This window comes from Coturnix japonica, chromosome W (genome assembly GCF_054131305.1).
Source record: "Coturnix japonica strain WE chromosome W, WE-NBRP24, whole genome shotgun sequence".
In the NCBI taxonomy this organism is placed as follows: Eukaryota; Metazoa; Chordata; class Aves; order Galliformes; family Phasianidae; genus Coturnix; species Coturnix japonica.
Genome location: NC_140701.1, coordinates 33,776,321 through 33,795,857, shown reverse-complemented (window position 1 = coordinate 33,795,857; position 19,537 = coordinate 33,776,321). Strand labels below are relative to the sequence as shown.

At 50.1% G+C, this 19,537-nt stretch overlaps 1 pseudogene; it reads right to left on the bottom strand.

Moving 5' to 3' along the window:
- Nucleotides 1-3,095: 3,095 nt before the first annotated feature.
- On the bottom strand, nt 3,096-3,791 carry LOC146754727 (protein MANBAL-like; annotated as a pseudogene).
- Between the last annotated feature and the right edge of the window lie 15,746 nt (nt 3,792-19,537).

Genomic DNA, 19,537 nt, shown 5'->3' with positions numbered 1-19,537 from the left:
CCAGCAGCTTTCATAGTAAACACACAGAAAGAGGCAGCATGACTTTTAAAAAGTTATTTTTGTTTTAATTTGAAACAAAGATTATATGTAATTGGTGTGAGATATTTTTGTCATGTTTCTTTGTCCTGAGATCTCCAAGCAACTTCGGAATGCTTTTGTCTTGCATGCTTTGTTCTGTTCTCCTCATGCTGCCCACCTGACTCATCCACCAACAGCAAGGGAGATAAGCAAACGCGGTCCTTCTCACACTGATGGTTCCAGCAAATGTGCTGTTAGGCTTCTGGTAGAGAACAGACACAGCACAGCACTGCTGCCGGACCTGGGCTCACAATGCATTTGTCAATTGAGGATGTCAGTCTGTGTATGCAAAAGGATGGCAGACTTGCAGACCCACCACAGAACCCTTTTCTTCAAAGCCACTGTAAGCCCTGTGGCACCTAACACAGCAGGTTTTCCTCCCGTTGACTCATTCATGATCAAACAAACCAAGCAGTGAGCTGGCATCTGGAAGCTCCAGATGCCTTACAGAGACTCTGTGGCTATGACACCACCTCTCTCCAGTCCCATCTAGCCATATTTCAGGCTAACACTGGACCGTCCCTGGCCCTGAAGAGACAGACCCTGAAGGAATGCAGTGTCACCAGCTCTTACCATATATCAAGTCCCAAATAGGTGAAGTCCTCTTTGCTGCTAATGCATTGGAAGCCCTTCCCTTCCAACTTCCTTAGTTCCTCTCCGCAGTTCATGAAAGGGAAAGCACAGCCATGCCTGAAAAACAGACCACGCAGTCCGTTGCCATTGGTGCACCTCTGAGGAAGCATTCCAGGCGATTCTGCTGTCCTTTGTGCCTTCCTGCTCAAGCCCTTATCATTTCTTTTTGCTTTCCTTCTTGGATTTCTTGCTCAGCTGAGCAGCACTTGCCTTGGGTTTCTTCACCGTCTCCCAAGTCTTAGACTCAAAGCTCTCTGAGTCCTGCAAGAAGCAATTTGGAAACAGTCAGGGAGCTTTCTAACAACTGGCTGATGCCCAGCTCATTTCAGGCATTTATGTGAAAGCAAAAATACGTAAGTGCTGGGTATTTCCGCTGGAATGCATCTATATCAGGCTGAGCCTACATTTAGTAAGACTTGAACAGCACCATCCCTGCTTCCTCTGCATGTGTTTCTGGATGAGTGTGAATCCACACACAGCCTGTTACCACAGAGGTTGTTATAAGCTTAAGTGCCTAAATCATAGTATCATCATAGTATCATAGTCTCGTGCGGGTTGGAAGGGACCTTAGAGATCATTGAGTCCAACCCCCCGGAATTCGAGCCTCCTGTGTAGCAGAGCGGCACTTCTACCACTTGCGCCACAGGGGGGATTCGAACCCAGGGCCTCCGGTGTTGCAACGCGGCATTCCTACCACTTGCGCCACCGGGGCACACAAATCAGGCTTTGTAGAAAAGAAACACCCCCATTTTAACAGCAGGACAAAAACCAACACTAAACAACAATTATTCACACCAGAAAAAGGAGAAGATATCACAGAATCACCAGCATGTATTAAACCATTGAAAAAGTATTTCTGCCAAATTTTCTTCCTTATCATGTGTGAGACAAAAGGTAAGCCTCAAAACAGCAGTCAGAATGTTACGTTCAGAGCCTTTACACCAAGACCAAAATCCAGGCAGGGCACTGAAGGCAAAGCTCTTTTCACCTGGACTAACAAGGAATCCTAAGCTATAAAGTTTGTTTCCTTCAGGCAGATGACAGATCATATTTCAGCCATGGGAAATAAAGTCTAGTTATCTGGAAAAGACACGAGGGAACAGCACCAGTCTCATTGGAGAAAGCGCACACACACAGATTGCCTATTTTCATTAAATGCATTTGAGTCTAAATATTGCTTTAGCATCTTGGGTTCTAGCAGTCAGAGCTTGCCAACTGGAAAAGGACACACAGAAAATGCCAGAGCAAGATCTGCTAGCTTCAAGCTCCCAACACAGAGCACCAGATAATAGAGGGGCAGACATGCATCTGACAGTATCCTTTAATCAAAGAGTCCTGTTCAATCATCTCTAAAGTCACTGGGCTATTATAGTTCACATCTGTGTGGTTTCCCAAGGAAAGTGAGTTGGCTGCCTTTCCAAAGGCTGTAATCAGTGCACGGGGAGCAGCGAGGCTCTGCAGAAACAGAGCAACAAGCAGCTATTACTCAGGTTTGTAGATTGGTGCTGCTGAGAAGTGAACACTGATGCCTTCTGCTGTTCGAACCAAGGTAGTCTCCAAAGCCTGAAGCCTCTAAAACAAAGAAGCTCATCTGTACCTGAACCTAAGCATCATTCCTAAGAAATGGAGAGTGTCTCTTTTGTTTATTGTCATGTGAATTAATCACATGCACAGGAAATCATGGGGACAGTGCATATACGGAGAAAATAAGAAATAGAGCATATAAACAACCTAAACACAAACAAGCTTGTCAGTTCTATCACATTAATAGGACAAATGAGGGCCAGAAACCCCACACCTAACAAAGAGGTCATCATTCTCAAAGAACAAGCACTAGATATACAGTATCTACAGAAGTACAGAAGAGAGACAAGCTCAAGGCGCAGGGACACCTTTCTTCCTCCCATGCCACTTTTGTTTCTCTCGGCCCTTGGAGAACAGGGGATGCTCACAGTCCATCGCCAGCAGTTCCAGATGGGCTGAAAGGCCACCAGTTGGGAACACCAACACGGAAACGTGGGACAAGCAGCTCCATTTCCAGGGAGGGACGTGAAGCCGACCACTTCATGGCTCTGTGATTGCCAGCCCTAGCCAGGCGCGTTTTGAGCTGCTAATGAAAGAGGCAGCACCACTATTCATATGTTTGTTTTGCTTTAATTTGCAACAAAGAGATGCTAAATGCATCCAAAATACATTTCAATATGAAATCAAATAATTGGGATACTGGTAATGACTAAAGTTTCCTTAGTTCCTCTTCGCAGTCCACAAAAGGGAAAGCACGGCCATGCCTGAAAACAAGACCACGCAGTGTGTGTCCTTTGGTGCACCTCAGAGGAAGCATTCCAGGCGATTCTGCTGTCCTTTGTGCCTTCCTGCTCAAGCCCTTATCGCTTCTTTTTGCTTTCTTTCTTGGCTTTCTTGCTCAGCTGAGCAGCACTTGCCTTGGGTTTCTTCACCGTCTCTCAAGTCTGAGACTCAAAACCCCCTAAGTCCTACAAGAAGCAATTGGGAAACAGTTAGGGAGCTTTCTAACAACTGGCTGACAGCTGCTTTGAGAGCTCAAGTCACCTGACCGAGCAGCTTTGGGGGTCAGCACTGGAAATTGCCTTCCTGACCTCAGGGCACATTAGAAACTCCACCTTTGTCTAGTTCCCAAAAAACCCATGCAAACCAGAGCCTAAAGTCCTCTCTTGCAAGGCGGTCCATGCTGGGAGGGTGGACCCTCTGCCTGGCAGCTCACAGGGCTCAGCAGCAGCTGCAGGATAGGATGAGCTGGCACCTCAAGGCTGCTGGCGTGCAGAAGGAAGGACAGAACCAAGTGCGGCACTCTCAGCAGTGCCGGGGCACACTGCCATAGGCAACAGCTACAGACAGTTCCCTCCCAGCTGACTGCCTGAGCATTCCTATTAATCTCACACAGCGCTACTTACTGCCTTTGGGGACTTGGAAACTGGCAGGATGATGGCCAGCACACACAGGAGCTGGAAAAGGGCTCCAAACAAGAGTCCATAGCGCAGCACGTTCTCCATTAGGGTGGGCTCAGGGATCTCAGGTGATGAGAAATGCAGTTCAGCAGCCATAGAGCAGACAGCTGCTGCTCCACTGCTCTCACAGAGGCTGCCTGCTGTGAGGGGGGGAAAAATGGCATCGTTAGTGTCAGGCACTGCAATGGGGTTACTTCCTGCTAGCAAACATTTCCAGGCTGACTTAGAGAGTTGCTGGGATGATATCCAGGGCCTACTGACTCGCGAACAAAGAGGGACATCAAAGTTGCATTTCAGTTGCCTTTGTCCACCTGCCTAGGAAAAGACCCCTCAGCCTTCAGTACTGCTGCACTTGCAGGTGGGGGGAAGATAAGCAAGAGAGGACGGGTGGATGTCAAAGAAGGGAAGAGCTTAACAGACAAGAATAAACCTATCCCTGAGCTCCATTACACATGCGTGACCACTGCCTTATTAATATTAATACCAGTATTATTCACAGAATTAAAGTTTCCCATGTTCACGTACCTGGTTGTGGACGTGTTTGCTGTCTTGCTGCTGCTGTGCTCTACAACGCCAGCCACAGAAATAAAGCGTGAAGAAAGCTGATCTGTTGAAGACAGAGGAGTGAGCTGTGCTTAACCAACACTGCTTCAGAGTACGTTTACAGTAAGGCACACCTACCTTACAATGGCCACGCAGGAAGCTCCAGACACAGCTCCGGACTGTTTCCATGAAGCCCAATTGCATTTCACAGCCACTCACGCTCTGTAGCTCGACAATCTGCAACAGAAAAGTCACAAGATGCAAATCCCATCCCTCAGAGATGTCACAGACCTCCCCACTCATGGAGCAGTACTCATGTCATTGGGTGAGAAAGCAGACGTGTGCTTACCGAGTGAGCACTGTTTGCTGCCAGTTGCTGGTAGGACCCCACCTAACTCTAAGTAGGAACAGTAACCTACGCCTAACTCTAAAGCAGGAACAGAAACCTAGACCTAACAATAAAACATGAACAATAACCTATACCTAACTCTAAAACAGGAACAATCATCTGCTAACACTAAAACATGAACAATAACCTACTCCTAATTAAAAAACACTAACAATAACCTACTCCTAACAGTGCAACTAAACTTAACACTAAAATTGTAGTACAATGTGTAGAACAATAGAAATAGGGTTAAGATGGATCCAGGGGCCCTCAGAGGTCTCAAAGGAGGAGATGATGTTAAATGAAGCCACACGGCTAATGCTGGGGGCGAGGGCCACGCAGACGGTATGGAGCCCAGCGCCTGGACCAGCAATGGCGGAGCTGAGATGGTAAGGATGTGGGGCCTGGCACGGTGGTGTGGTGCCAGGCCAGCTGTGTCGTGGGCGGATCCACCTCCATGGGCTCATCAGGAGGTGGATCCACCTCCATGGGTTCATCAGGAGGTTGATCCACCTCCATGGGCTCCACGGAGGGGGTCACACGGCTGGTCCAGGCGCGATGGGAACGGGCTCTCTTGCCTGTCTGCTGCCTGATGGTCATGGCGGGCCCCCTCCTCCTCCTCTTCGACCCTGCGGTCCCCGGCTCCATCTTCCCACCTAAATCCTGGGAATCCTCCAGCCTCGCTCTCTTGGTTCCCAACATGGCTGTCAACGGCCGGAGCTCTAAGAGGCGAGTGCGTTGCGTGGGGCAGCGGTGACCAAGGTGACCAAGGTGACATGGCCAGGGTTCTAACATGGCAGCCGCACTGCTGGCACTGCTGGCACTGGCATTCCACAGGGCATGAGGAGGGGGCTGGAGGACAGGGCACGGCACGGGAGCCAGAAGGAACTGCCTGTGCCCAGCGAGCAGCCCTTCTCTCCGGCCAGCAAGAGGGCACAGAGGAGCCGGCCCTGAGCAAAGGGCCCTCGGCCACCTTCATCCTCCCCCTTCTTTGACAAGGGAATCTCTTGGCGCTGCTATACGCAGCATGCAGCACCACGTTGATGGGGCTCCTGAGCTCAGCGCCAACAACAGCAGGCTCCAAAGGGTACCTGACTACGCCAGCCTGCTGGGACACACCAGCTCTGCTCTCCATGTTCAAATCCAGAGCCTCTCCTTGTAATACCTCTGACTCAGTTCGCATTCCAGTCACTCTGATTACATCCCACGTCCGCACACTGTGCTGAAACACACACGGGGCCACGCTGCCTCACCGACCCTCAGTGGGGACCCACAGCCGTACAGCACCATCAGCACAGCAGAACCGGACCATGCTCCTGATGCTGCCACTTGTCCAACCACCCTCTCGCTGCCCCCATTCTGCTCAGGCATCCGGTCCCAGCAACAAACACCAGCACAGAACTGAAGCCCCAACTCATCCCGCTCACTGACAGCCAGAGCAAGGACATGTTACACACCTTCATTCAGCTCCACGCACTCGCTGGCACCGCACGCATTGCCTCTGCGTGCCGCAGCACCGCCAGCTCCTCCCCCGGCATCCCTCCATGCCCCGCACCGCGGCCCGACCCCGTTGGCAATGCACAGCCCACTCCTCCCAGCTCCGATCACCTTCCTGGCGCCGCCACGCCGCCATGGCCCGGAACTGCTCCAGCCAGCACGAAGCGCTTCCTGCCCCTCCATCCCTTGCTCCTCCTTTCCCTTCACTTTCCATCCACACTCAGGATGCAGATCTCAATGGAGGTGGCTGCAGAAGATCATCTGTGCAGGCAATCAATGGCTCGTGCTGCGCTTCACTGCCTTGTGCTCTTCACTGACTGCTCTGCTGTGCCCTTTCCTAACCCTGCAGGATCAGGATGGCCTGGCTGGCTTTACTGCAGAACCTCATCATCTGAGTCTGAAGCCTTGGGGGAAAAGCTCAGCAGCTGCCAAGGGAAGATTTCATGCCGTGTCCTGCACACAGCCCAGCCCTCCCTGCTCTGCGCTCCTGGCATCCCCTGCAGCCCCTGTGCTGTGACCAACACGATTTGGGCTCAGGCCCAACACCCTCCCTGATGCCGGCCCTCCCCCATGCCCATGTGCTGCACCCACAGCGGCTGCCCCAGCTCCACAGCCCCTCAGCCCCCTGCAGGCAGCACAGCCCCGGGCACCGGGCTTGGCCCCAGCCCTGAAGTGCTGCTGCACAGGCTGAGCCCAGACCCACACCTGAGATGCAATGACCACTCATTAATCTTTGGTTTCCCTCCTTCACATCCAGGTCCTTTGCTGCACACAGCTCAACAATCCTCTCTTTCACCTCCAGCAGTGCTGCTTGCTGCCATGCAGGCAGCAGGAGGCAGTGCCTTGTGGCTCATTTTACCGAGTCCACTGTGCAGGCTGGTGGAAGGAGGAAGACGCCAAGGTGCCAATTGAAAATGGCCACCAGACACTCCTGGCATCCAGCCTCTCTGACTTGCGGAATCAAACTCTATAATCCAGAGATGGGTTATAAAGCAGGTATGTTTTATTCCAGCGCTGGGTGCAAGGGGGATAGCTCCTCCAAACTTGCACACCAACTTGTAAAACCGTGATACAGATATAGGTACACCTCATGCATAGTCAATGATTTCCCGTAATTCTAACATGCATCCCTTAATTCTAATACACATTCTTTATCATGCAGACCCCCTCTTGTTATCGCCCATCTTGTCAGGGAGATGCAACTCCTCTTCTGATATTTACAACCTCTAATCCCTTCCTTCCTGCTCTCCCAGACCCACTGTCTCCATTCCTTGTTATTCTAACTAAATCATTTCTGTAAACTACCTTTACCTATCCCCCTCTTATCCCCCCTTTATTCTGAATTCCAGCAGAGCATCTGTTTTCTGCTTCCCTGTTCATCTCCACGTTGGGATCTGGCTCAGCAACGTGCTCTCGCAGCACCCTGGCACTAAACACGCGGTGATGCCCATCATGCGCTTGAAGCCATTGGAGCTGAAGCAGCGCAGCACGGCTCAGGGCCCTCCCGGCTCACGGCTCAGCTCTGGGCCTGAGGTGCGTTCACCTGCAGCCCTCCCGCTGCCCTCTCCTCCTCCACACTGCAGCTGGGCTTCCCAGGGCAAACAGCAACACACGGTGCATCAGAAGGCTGAAAGAGCCAGCCGGGAAGACAGACAAGCTCAAGGAGCTGAGCGTAAGGACACCCTTCTTCCTCCCGCGCTGCTTCCTCTCCCTTGGTTTCTTCTCAGCCCTCTCAGAGAAAGGGGAAGCTCACAGTCTGTCGCTAGCAGTTCCAGGTGGGCTGAAAGGCCACAGGTACGGAACACCAACAGGGAAACGGGGAAAAGCAACTGCATTTCCAGGGAGGGACCTGAAGCCGACCGCTTCATCACCCTGCAATGGCCAGCAGAAGCCAGGCACGTTTTGAGCAGCTACTGAAAGAGGCAGCACCAGTTTTAGAAAGTTTGGTTCGCTTTTATTTGAAACGAAGAGATGCAAAATGCAACTAAAATACATTTCAACACAAAATTAAGTAGGTAGGATACTAACAATGACTAAAGACATGCTATAAGGTCAGCTAGTAATCAATACGTTGAAACAGGGATCGAGCTGAAGCACCCTGAAGGAACGCAGCGTCTCCAGCTCTTGACATACATCAAGTCCTGCACGGGTGAAGCCCTCTTTGCTTCTAATGCAGCACAAGCCCTTCCCTTCCAGCTTCCTTCTTTCCTCTCCATTGTCCACGAAAGGGAAAGCATGGCCGTACCTGAAATCTTGACCATACTGACTGTTGCCTTTGGTGCCACCTCCGAGGAAGCGTTGCAGGTTGTTCTGCTGTCCCTCGTGGATTCTTGCTCAAGCCCTCATCGTTGCTTTCTGCTTTCCTTCTCGGCTTTCTTCCTCAGCTGAGCAGCGCTTGCCTCGGCTTTCTTCACTCTCTCCCAAGTCTCAGTCCCCAAACTCTCTGAGTCCTACAAGAATCAATTAGGAAACACTCAGGAAACCTTCTCAGCTAACAACTGGCTGATGGCTTGCTTTGGGAGCTCAAGTCACCTTCCTGGGCATGTTGGGCTGCCAGAACTGGGAACCGCCTTCCTGACAGTCGGGCACACAAGAAACTCCACATCTGTCTCATTCCCCAAATCCCATGCAAACCAGAATCTAAAACCCTTTCCTACAAAGCGGTCCCTGCATGGGCAGGTGGACCCTCTGCCTGGCAGCTCATAGGGCGCAGAAGCAGCTGCAGGATAAGACGAGCTGGCACCTCCAGGCTGCTGGCAACAGCTACAGATGGTTCCCTCCCAGCCGGTTGCCCGTGCCTTTCTCTCAGCCCGTGAGAGCACCACTTACTGCCTTTGGGGACTTGGAAACTGGCAGCATGATGGCCAGCACAGAGAAGCTGCAAAACGGCTCCGTAAAAGAGTCTGTGGCGCAGCATGTCCTTCATTAGCGTGGGCTCAGGGATCTCAGATGGCCAGAAATGCCGTTCAGCAGCCATAGCGCAGACAGCCTGCTGCTCTACTGCTCTTATGGAGGCAACTTGCTGCGAGAGGGAAAAAAGAGGCACTATTTCTCTCATGCACACTGCCGGCACAGGCTGACTTAGAGAGCTGTTCTGAAGATATCCTTGGGCTACTGACCCAAGAACTAGGAAGGACACGAAACTCACATCTGCATTGTCTGTAACCGCCTGCAAGGAAGAGTCCTCACACTCAAGCACTGCCCCACTTGCAGCTGAGGGGAGGAGGAGCTGGAAAGGACAGGTGGACAGAAAAGAAGAGAAAAGCTGAAGAGGCGAGAATCAACTTCTCTCCGAGGCAGATCACACCTTCATGGCCACTCTTTTAGGAATGCTCACCATTCCTAATCCTAGCGTTAGGAAGATGAAAATTCACCACCTACCTTTTCACGCTCCTCGGGTACGTACTGAGGGCCGTGCCGTGGCTGTGCTGCACATCACCAGCGATGAAAGAAAGCACAAGATCTGTTGCAGACAGTGCCAGGAGCTGTGCTTGAACTACGCTTATGGTAAGGCACGCCTACCTTGCAGTGGCCACACTTTGGGAGCTCTGGGACACAGCCACGTGTTGCTCTCCTGAGTCCCAGCTCCATTTCTCAGCCACTCACACTCTGCTCCTCCATGTTCTGCAAAGGAAAAGTCCCAAGAGGGAAATTCAGTTCATCGCAGATGTCATCAAACCTCCGCTCTCAGGGCAGTCGCACTCATTGCTTGGAGTGAGCAACCAGCTGTGTGCTTACCCAAAGAGCAGCGGTTACTTTTACTTCAGTGTAGCAGCCAATGCCTGACTCTACAGTACGAACACTAACCTATGCCTAACTCTAAAATAACAAAAGGAACATATACCTAACTCTAAAATAACAACAGGAACCTATACCTAACTCTAAAGAACAAACAGGAACCTATGCCTAACGCTAAAACTAAACTGAACACTAACACTAACCTAACGCTACCATCAACAACAAAGAACAGAACAAGCACCTAACTCCAACAGGGAGAAGAAAGAACAGGGGGCCCACAGAACAGGAAGAGCAACAAGATGGAAGAGAAGATGATGTTAAATAATGCCACCCAGCAAACGCTGGGGGCAGGGGCCGCGCAGCAGGAAAGGAGCCGAGTGCCTGGACCAGGGATGGTGAAGCTGTGACCATGCCAAAGCGGGGCCTGGCACGGTGGTGTGGTGCCAGGCCAGCTATGCCGTGGGTGGATCCACCTCCATTGGCTAATCTGGAGGGGGATCCACCTCCATCGGTTCCTCTGGAGGGGGATCCACCTCCATCGGCTCCTCATGGGTGGTGGTCACAGGGCTGGTCCAGGCACGATGGAAGCGGGCTCCTTTCCCCTTCTTCCACTTGATGGTAATGGCGGGCCCCCTCCTCCTCTTCGGTTCTGGGGCCCCCAGCTCCTTCTTCCCACTTAAAATCTCACTACGATCCTCTCTCCCTCGCTTTGTGCTGGACATGGCTGCTACCTGCCCAGAACTCTCAGAGGTGAGTGAGCCGGGTGGGGCAGCAGCAACCAAGGTGAGAGCTGTGACATGGGGAAAATTCCAAAATGGCACCTGTGCTGCTGGGAGTGTCATTCCACATAGGATGAAGAGGGGGCTGGAGGGCAGGGCACAGCACGGGAGCTACAAGGCGTTCCCTGTGCCCAGCAGGCAGCCCTTCTCTCTCTCAGCAGCCAGCAAGAGGGCACAGAGGAGCCGGCCCTGAGCAAAGGGCCCTCAGCCTCCTTCATCCTCCCCCTCCTTTCATAAGGGAATCCCCCCTTGGGGCTGGGGCACCCACATGGAGACATGAAAACTACAACCTACTACTTTGCTTCTACAGCAAGACTATTGTACTGAAATACTACTGTACTTCAAAGCACCTGCAATCACACTACACTCGTTTTTAATATTAAACTCTCAAACTTCCACAGCAAATAATAACATCCGCTCACACAGAAAATGTGGAGAGGGCACAAAAGAGAAAAACCAGTCATGAAAATCTTTGTATTCAGACATTCAAACTAACAATGTATACTTTGCCTTTGCCTAACCGTACCATTCTGTGCTAGAAATACGATGTTCTGCTGTAGAGTATGATTTGCAGAGACCAAAAGCAGCTAAAACCTGCTCCACTCTGTAATTTTATCATCTGCTGATATTTGGTTCTTATCTCCCTTGCTTTCCAATTGCTCACTCTTTAGACACACGCAAATCACATGGTCAAGGATTACAAAAACACTGTTAGCCAAAAAATTTATGCTGGCAGAATCTTAACGTTAGAAATGTGTCTAAGTTGGTTGCAAAGAAGAAAGTGAAGAACAACACAGTAACCAAATATTAACAGATACATAAGGCTTCTCTCACACATCCTTAAAGCAGAACCGCCAGCCTTAATGAACTCTGCTCTTCAGACTCTGACTGAAATTCAAGTATTACGTGTAGCAGCCTGGATCTGGCAATAGTCAAAGCACCCTTTACCTCCAGCTCCTTAGCATCAAAGGACCGCAGATACTGCTGGGGCAGAATTTCATTGAAGCCTTCAAAAGAAGCTTGTGTCTGTTCCTCAGTGCCTCAGGAAAGTCTCCATTCTGCTACCAGCCTGGAAAAGACACAGAAGGATCATTTAAAACGGGCTACGCTAACCCAAGTTCATCTTTGTTAGTTTGTTTTGAAATGAACCGTAAGCAGTGTTAAGAAAAATGCTGGAAAGTTCTGGGGATAGAGCACTGCATAACTGTATTATAATTGTATTCCCAACCTTCACTCTGCGCAAACAATTTTAAGTTAAAACCCTATGTTTCCAACCACTCAACTATGGAAAGCATTTTAGGCTCCAACAGGAGGCAGCATCTACTCACTGTTGATATTAATGAGAGCACAGCAGTGCCTTGCTGTTTGGAGGAAGAAAAAAATGCAGAGCTGTATTCATCTAATATCTAATATCCTCCCCAGAAATCTCAGTCATTATCCACAACAAGGTAAAATCGAGGTCAAGTGCTACTAGTGAAGATAAGTAGGAGTGCTAGCTTACCAAGAAATGACTACGTCCACTTGGAAAGTTCCATATTTGTTTCGGTTAAAAATCCTTCGCAGATCAGATCTTAAGAAAGAGGGAAATTCTACGGCCACAGAAATAAAGCGCGCAGAAAGCCCACCTGTTGCAGACAGAGGAGTGAGCCTTGCTTAACCAACACTGCTTCAGCGCTTCCACTGCCATTGCTCCCGCCACAAGACATCAACGTCTGCTTCTAATGCGGCTCCACGATGGGATCACAGAATCACAGAGTTGTAGGGGTTGGAAGGGACCTCTAGAGATCACCGAGTCCAACCCTCCTGCCAAAGCAGGTTCCCTACACCACATCACACAGGTAGGCATCCAGGCTGGTCTTGAATATCTCCAGAGAAGGAGACTCCACCACCTCCCTGGGCAGCCTGTTCCAGTGCTCCGTCACCCTCACCGTAAAGAAGTTCTTCCGCACATTTGTGCGGAACTTCCTATACTGATGTTTCATCCCATTACCCTTAGCTCCTCCCCCGACAGCCTCTCCGTGCCCCCGCACTGAGGCCCGACCCCGTTCGCAGCACAGAGCCTGCTCCTCCCGGCCCCGCTCACTGGCCCCGCGCCGCCATGCCGCCATGGCCCAGAAGTGCTCTCCGCCGCCTTCAGGAAGCACTTCCTGTCACGTGGCTCAGGTCGGGCTGGGGCCTGTTGGGGGGGGGCAGTGAAGGGCCCAAAACTGAACACAGCGCTCGAGGTGGGGCCTCACCAGTGCTGAGTACAGGGGAACAGTCACCTCTCTGCTCCTCCTGGCAACACTGTTTCTGATGCAAGCCAGGATGCCGTTGGCCTTCTTGGCCACCTGGGCACAGTCGGCTCGTGTTCAGCTGAGCATCAATCAATACCCCCAGGTCCATTACCTCTACGCAGTCTTCCAGCCACTCCAGCCCAAGCCTATAGCACCGCCTGGGGTTGTAGTGGCCAAAGAGCAGGACCCGGCATTTGGTCTTGATGAACCTCATCCCATTGGCTTCAGCCCAGCTCTCCAGCCTGTCCAGATCCCTCTGTAGGGCCTCGCTACCTCCAGGCAGATCCACACTCCCAGCCAATTTGGTGTCATCTGTGAACTTACTGAGGGGTCACTAGACCATAGAAGGAGATCAGATTGGTCAAACAGAACTTGCCCTTCGTAAACCCATGCTGGCTAGGCCTGATCCCTGAGTCGTCCCGCACATGCCACGTGATCTCCCTCAAGACAACCTGCTCCATAACCTTCCCTGGAAACGAGGTCAGGCTAACAGGCCTGTAGTTCCCTGGATCCTCCTTACAGCCTTTCTTGTAAATGGGAAACACATTGGTGAGCCTCCAGTCTTCTGGGAGCTCACCAGTCAACAAGGAGCGCTGACAGATGATGGAAAGCGGCTCGGCTATCACCTCTGCCAGTTCCCTCAGCACTCTCGGGTGGATCTAATCTGGCCCCATGGACTTGGGGCAGTCCAGTTGGAGTAGTAAGTCTTGACCATTTCTTCCAGAATCACAGGGGGGTTAGTGTGCTCCCCAGAAGATACCAGGTCAGAGAGAGGAGTACCCTGAGGATAAGTGGTCTGACTTTTAAAGACAGACGTAAAGAAGGCATTCAGAACCTCCGCCTATTCCCTTACAAACTCCATGATGTTCAATCCGTTATCTAGGCTGTCTTCCCAGATTGCCACACGTTTTAGGAAAGCCGAGTTAGTGTTCATACTAGTATTCATACTCACGTTCATGTTATCAATATCAATGAATGTACTTGTCATGGTTTAATATTTTTGTAATTTTGCTATCAGTATTCCACAGCATAACATCATATAAAGCATGTATAATTTTACTGAATCTGCAACTTACAGAAGAAGAATACATCTCCCAGAGAACAACACGATAGGTCATGGGACCTGGACACTGTATTAACTCGGTTGCAGGCTAGACTGACGTCTTTCGAGTTCTGGCGTTCAGGAGAGTGTGTGGGAGCCTTCACCGTTTCGCCTAGATTTACAGTAGGCCTCTCGGATACGGGACTCATTCTCTTTCCTATTTTGCTTGATTCGTTTGCTCAGTTTTCAATTATATTGTATTATATTGTGTTATCCTGTATTTCGATATAGTATTTAGTAAATAAGTGTGCCTCCTTAGATCGTTGCCGCTGTTTTCTTTTCCTAATTAACTTTTTTTCCTTTCGGCCTAGGGCCCCTCTGGGGCCCACGGCCCCCTGTCACGGACGCAGGTGGATTTTCGTTCAGACCGTGACAGATTTTGGTGGAGAATGCGGGCAAACTGAGTTGCTGTTTTTCTGTTTTCTTCTGTTGCTCTTTTAGCTTTTAACAGAGCTGCAAGTTTTTTTTTCTGTTAAGGAGATATCTTAGGTTTGCGATTCTGCACCTGCGAGCTTGACCTTGAAAGTCACACTCCCTGCCTTGAGTGGCAGGGAGTGTGGAGAGACTTTGGAGAGACTTTTAGAAGACAGACATCTTTAGTGTCATGGAGCTTTACTCCTGAACACTTAAAGAACCCTGAGTGTTTGACCGCATATTTGAGACAGGAATGTTGTGGCTCAGGCAGATCTAAGGAGGCACAAATGACTTGGGGCCTAGCTAATGCTTATCGGGCCTTATTCAATACCATTCCTGAGAGGGAAGATTTTGAGGTTGAGAGAGAGAGTCTCAGGGCCGAGAATGAGAGTAAGCAATCCAAACTCGACAATCTCCAGTCCGAGCACAACGCCCTCCAGTCAGAGCACAGTGCCCTTCAGTCTGAGTGTAACATCCTCCGGTCAGAGCACAACGCCCTCCGGTCCGGGTACAACACTCTCCAGTCCAAGTACGACGCCCTCCAGTCTGAGCGCAGCACCCTCCAGCCCAAGCACGATGCCTTCCAACCCAATTGCGACACCCTCCAGTCTGAGCACAACACTCTTCAGTTTGAGCATAACGCCCTCCGGTCCGAGAACAACACCCTCCGGTCCGAGCCCAACACTCTCCAGTCCGAGTACAACACTCTCCAGACTGAGCACAATGCCCTCCGGACCGAGCACAACACTCTCCAGACTGAGCACAATGCCCTCCGGTCTGAGCATAACGCCCTCCGGTCCGGGTACAACACTCTCCAGTCCAAGTATGACGCCCTCCAGTCTGAGCGCGGCATCCTCCAGCCCAAGCACAATGCCTTCCAAACCAACTGCGACCCCTGCAGTCCGAGCACAACACTCTTCAGTCCGAGCATAACGCCCTCCGGTCTGAGCACAACACTCTCCAGACTGAGCACAATGCTTTCCAATCCGAGCATAACGTCCTCCGGCTAGGGTTACAACACTCTCCAGTCCAACTACGACAGCCTCCAGACTGAGCTCGATGCCATACAGTTCGAGCGGAACACTCTCCGAAACCAGCTATGTGCCCTCCGGGGTGAGCTGAATGCATTTAACCAACTACCAGGGGCACATGTAGTCCAATTTGACCAGCCACTGGGGGCACATGTAGTCCAATTTGACCAGCCACCTGGGGCACATGTAGTCCAATCTGACCAGCCACCGGGGGCACATGTAGTCCAATTGGACCAACCATCAGGGACACCAGATACAATGTTGGTTGCCCCTGTAAGAGGGCGAAAGGCAAAAGGAGTTTCAACTCAGTTAGAGAAAATGAAGAAGGAGTTAGAAGAGCGGAGGGAGTTAGGAGAGCAGGGGGACTCAGGAGTGCAGGGGGACCATTATTGATCGATCTTTAAAACTGAGTGAAATTCGAGATCTAAGAAAGGATTTCACACGTCAGCCAAAAGAACATATGGTCACTTGGTTACTTCGATGCTGGGACAATGGTGCCAAAAGTGCGTGGCTCGATGGCAGTGAAGCTCGCCAACTGGGTAGCATTTCCAGGGACTCACGCGCGGACAGAGGTATTGGCACATGCCAAAATCAGTCCTACACCCTATGGAAGCGGATGTTGATAGCGGTAAGAGATACATTTCCCTTTAAACGGGACTTGGAGCCTGAGAAAAAGAAATGGACCGATATAGAGAAAGGTACCCAATTTTTGAGAGAAAGTGCCCTGGTGGAAATGCTATACAGCCCCCACTTCAATCGTAACGATCCAAACCAATTACATGATCCCGAGACAGTCTGCGTTCCACAACAAATGTGGCGTGACTTTACAAAGGCAGCTCCAGAAAAGCATGCCTGTGCACTTGCATTAGTATATGGCAAAGGGGAAAGGAAACCCCTTGTGAATGAACTAATTAGCAGACTTAAGGAACTTGAATTATTTATAAGCGCTACAGAAGTTAATCTGTATACTTCAGCCATTGTCAAAATAGTGGAAAGATTAAACAAAATAGAGGGAACACAAAGTGATATTATTGACAAATTGGCTAACGTGCCTGATGTAGATGAATCCATGGTGGTACCAGATGATGGAGACCAGGATTTCCATGATCGCCTATTGAGAAAGCTAAACAACATGAGTTCCTCTCGACCCGTATCATCGAAACCCTCAACCATAAAAAAGAGACATCCTCGTATTCAAGCAAATGACAACGATAAGACACCTCGTATTCAAGCAAATGATAACAATAAGACTACACGTCTTGCCTTGTTGTTTTTCCTCTGTAGTCATGGGGAGGACATGAAGAAGTGGTGTCATTCATCTACTTCTGCACTTCAGGCACGAGTGAAAGAATTACAATGTGAAACAATTACAAGGTGAACTCTTCCATGAAGGGGAAAGTTCCAGTTGCTGCAAGCCATCGAGGTAAACAATAGAGGGGCCCTGCCCCCAGCCAGGGGGGAAAAAGGGACAATAGAGTATATTGGACTGTGTGGATTAAGTGGCCTGGCACATCTCGACCACAGAAATATAAAGCCTTGGTGGACACTGGTGCACAATGCACCCTAATGCCCTCAAGTCACCAAGGGACACAACCAATATATATCCATGGAGTGACTGGGGGTTCCCAAGAATTGACTATGTTGGAGGCCGAAATAAGCCTCACTGGTAATAACTGGCAGAGACACCCTATTGTGACTGGTCCAGAGGCTCCATGTATACTGGGAATCGATTACCTTTGGAAGGGATATTTTAAGGATCCCAAGCTGTATCGATGAGCCTTTGGGATAGCTGCTGTTAACACAAACAATGTTAAGCAGCTGTCAGCTTTACCTGGTCTGTCAGATGATCTTTCTGCTGTGGGGTTGCTCCAGGTAAAAGACCAAGAGGTACCAATTGCCACCAAAGTGGTTCACAGATGGCAATACCGCACCAATAGGGACTCATTGCTCCCCATTCACAAGCTAATTTGCCAATTAGAAAATCAGGGAGTGATTAGCAAAACTCACTCACATTTTAACAGCCCCATATGGCCAGTGCGTAAAACCAGTGGGGAATGGAGGCTGACGGTAGAGTACCGTGGCCTGAATGAAGTCACACCTCCATTAAGTGCTGCTGTACCAGACATGCTAGAACTCCAGTATGAATTGGAGTCAAAAGAAGCTAGGTGGTATGCCACCATTGACATTGCTAATGCCTTCTTTTCCATCCCATTGGCTGCAAAATGTAGGCCACAGTTTGCTTTTACCTGGAGAGGTATTCAGTATACCTGGAACCGTTTACCTCAAGGGTGGAAGCACAGCCCAACAATTTGCCATGGATTGATACAAGCTGTCTTGGAACAGGGTAATGCTTCTGAGCACTTGCAGTATATTGATGATATTGTAGTGTGGGGTCATACAGCAGCAGAGGTTTTCAAGAAAGGGAAAAAGATAATCCAAATTCTCTTGCAAGCTGGTTTTGCCATTACGCGCAGCAAGGTGAAGGGGCCTGCCCAGGAAATCCAGTTCTTAGGTATAAAATGGCAAGATGGACGTCGTCACATCCCATCAGATGTGATTGACAAAATCACTGCTATGTCTCCACCCACCAACAAAACAGAGGCCCAATCTTTTCTGGGAGTAGTGGGCTTTTGGAAAATGCATGTCCCAAACTACAGCCACATAGTGAGCCCCCTCTATCAGGTAACACGGAAGAAGAATAATTTCTCATGGGGTCCTGAGCAGCAGCAGGCTTTTGAGCAGATAAAACAAGATATAGCCCGTGTCGTCGTGTTGGGGCCAGTACGGACGGGGCAGGATGTGAAGAACATCCTCTACACTGCTGCTGGAGAGAAAGGTCCCACCTGGAGTTTGTGGCAAAGAGCCTCAGGAGAGACCCGAGGCCAACCCCTAGTATTTTGGAGTCGAGCGTATAAAGGGTCTGAGGAGCGCTACACTCCAACCTAGAAGGAGATCTTAGCCGTGTATGAGGGGGTTCGGGCTGCTTCCGAAGTAGTTGGGACAGAGGTTCAGCTTCTTCTAGCACCTCGCTTGCCAGTAATAAACTGGATGTTTAAAGGACAGGTTCCCTCCACCCATCATGCTACTGATGCCACTTGGAGTAAGTGGATTTCATTAATTACTCAGTGAGCTCGAATGGGAAAACTCAGCCGTCCTGGAATTCTAGAAGTGATCATGGACTGGCCTGAGAGTAAAAAAATTGAAACACCACCTACAGAAGAGGTATCACGTGCTAAAGAGGCACCACCATACAATGAGCTACCAGAAAACGAAAAGAAATTTGCCCTATTCACAGATGGATCATGTCGTATTGTAGGGAAGCATCGCAGATGGAAAGCTGCTGTATGGAGCCCCACACGACAAGTTGCAGAGGCCACTGAAGGTAAAGGAGAATCAAGTCAATTCGCAGAGGTAAAGGCTGTTCAGCTGGCTTTAGATGTGGCTGAACGGGAGAGGTGGCCAATGCTTCATCTTTATACTGATTCATGGATGGTGGCAAATGCCTTATGGGGGTGGTTGCAACAGTGGGAGGATGATAATTGGCAACGAAAGGGTAAACCTGTTTGGGCTACTGAACTGTGGAAAGACATTGCTGCTCGAATAAGGAACATTGTTGTAAAGGTGCGCCATGTAGATGCTCATGTGCCTAAAAGTAAGGCTACTGAAGAACATAAAAATAACCATCAGGTTGATCGAGATGCCAAAACTGAGGTGGCTCAAATAGACTTGGACTGGCAGAACAAGGGTGAATTATTCCTAGCTCGGTGGGCCCACGAGACTTCAGGTCATCAAGGAAGGGATGCAACATATAAGTGGGCCAGAGACCGAGGGGTGGACTTAACTATGGACGCTATGGCTCAGGTTATTCATGACTGTGAAACATGCGCCATAATTAAACAAGCCAAGAGGATGAAACCTTTTTGGGGGGGAGGGCGATGGCAAAAGTATAAATATGGAGAGGCATGGCAGGTTGATTATATCACCTTGCCACAATCTCGCAATGGTAAGCGTTATGTACTCACCATGGTGGAGGCAACCACTGGGTGGCTCAAAACATACGCAGTACCCCATGCT